This window comes from Cornus florida, unplaced genomic scaffold (genome assembly GCF_030987335.1).
Source record: "Cornus florida cultivar Cherokee Brave unplaced genomic scaffold, ASM3098733v1 CherokeeBrave_3.0.0_Hap2_Chr01, whole genome shotgun sequence".
Classification (NCBI taxonomy): Eukaryota; Viridiplantae; Streptophyta; class Magnoliopsida; order Cornales; family Cornaceae; genus Cornus; species Cornus florida.
Window position 1 is genome coordinate 110,894,960 of NW_026775571.1, and position 1,956 is coordinate 110,896,915.

The 1,956-nt window shown below is 46.7% G+C and overlaps 1 non-coding gene across 1 annotated transcript; it reads right to left on the reverse strand.

The window, feature by feature from the left end:
- Positions 1-1,351: 1,351 nt before the first annotated feature.
- Positions 1,352-1,425, reverse strand: TRNAF-AAA (transfer RNA phenylalanine (anticodon AAA)). Its single transcript has one exon. It is a non-coding gene; the product is annotated as a tRNA-Phe (tRNA).
- Between the last annotated feature and the right edge of the window lie 531 nt (positions 1,426-1,956).

The window sequence follows — 1,956 nt, forward strand, 5'->3', positions numbered from 1 at the left end:
TCGTAGGCTAAAGAAGGGGAAGTGGGGTCCATGCTTTCCATCCGCAGCCAAGTGGGAAAGACATTAATAGGGGGAGTGGTTCGCATTGAAGGATGAGCAGCCCAGCACCTTAACTACCACGTTCTTAATCCCAGGTCGAGTCCTTATTGGGAAGTGCAGTCTGAGGTAGGCCATTGACCTCCTTCTTAAAATTGAAACCTTCGAATGAGGAGCGGAAGATTCCATAAAGCGTCTCCAAACAAACCAGTCAATTCCAACCGGAGCCCCTCGTCGACTTGGAATCTCCTCTCATTTCCACCGGCTATTTATTGATTGATTGGATGTCTGGGCCTTTCTTCTGTTGCCTCGGCTTGGGATATTCGAAAAAGCTTCTTCTTTTAGTTGTCTTACTAGTCTTAGTATGAATCAAAAGAAAACAAATGAGGGTGAGTGGGAAGTGAAGCCTCAATCTCGGTTTGGTTGGTTGGATCGAGAAGGGAGTTCAGCAGCAAAGAGAAGGTCAGAGGACTTTGTGGAATCTTTCTTTCGTTTGGGGAAGGCTTAACGGCGCTCATCATGTCAAGCTTCAGGCAAGTGATTGGCTCCAAGGGACTTTAGAAAGAAGAGGAATGAGCCATAGTGTTGAACTATTTCAGGAAGCACCCCTCCAAAATCAATCCTTGATTGCCAGCGATCAATATTTCTTCTCCAACTAATCGGAAACCGTCAGGCCCCACTCAAACTAGCTCCCCTGTCACCTTAGAAATCTGTATTTCTTCGATTTTAGAAAATGGAACTAGCCCAGGGATGCTCAAGCTCAATATCATATTGTTTGTGTTCTACCAACGAGAAGGCCAGGAGCCTCAAGAAAAAGATGAGAAAGAGAGAAGTGTTCCATATAGGTTCGTATTTCTACTGTGGCGCTATATGATCTTTAGCTATAGGTATCGTATAGTGTGCTTGCTATAGAAAGTAAATATACGAGTCACGAGTCAGAGGAGGCGAGGCGGGTCATGTTCATATTTGAGTGCTGACTTCAGCCTCACATTAAGGTGACAGGATTCGAACCTATGGCCCTCTGTACCCAAAACAGATGCGCTGACCAGACTGGAGCATATAGATCACCACCCCGGAGCATATAGATCAACCCGATCGATGAACACTCAAACCGAACTCGTCCATCCTTTTGGGCACAGGGACGCGAGAACCAATCCGAGGTTGAACCCGCTTTTTTAGAAAAGAAGCTGCCTCCAGCAAGATAGGGCGACGCCAAAAAGCCGTATAGCACAGGAGCACTCACATTTTTTGGCTGACTCTTTCACTTTCATTTGAAAATCCGGCTCGATCCCGGCTATGTTTTGGACCCTTCGCCCACCTAGAAGTGGATTCGAACCACTGACACAAGGATTTTTAGTCCTTTGCTCTGACCAACTGAGCTACCTGAACCACTTTCCTAAAGTCAGTTTTCTTCATCGAATAGCGCCCTACCTTACCACTTGACTAGTCAGGGAAAAAGCCCTCTTTACTTGACTAAGAAAATTAAATAGAAAGTGTCTCGCCTGTTCATCAAGCTTTCGAGCAGCTCTTTCAACTACCGCCTAATCCCCAAATACTCAAGAACCGAGAGCCATCCAGTCCCCGGACGGCCGGAGGGAGCTTACTTATAGAAAGAAGTCTAGGCCGGTTAAAGAGAAAAACAAGGCGAAAAGGCTCCCCGCTCCTAGTCATTAAGTAAGTAGTGCTATTCTGTCCTCCGGGGGACTGGACTCCACCAAGAGGTTCTTTCTCTCACGTAATTTCGCCCGCCTGTTCCACTTCCGTGCCGGAGGAAATGGGATTCGAACCTATAATACAATCTTCTTGTATGTCGATTTAGCAAACCAATGCCTTAAGCCACTCAGCCATACCTCCAAGTTGTTGATCAGAATGGAATTGGATGTGCGGGGTTTGGTTGGTTGCCCGAAGGGCTATCTGCTC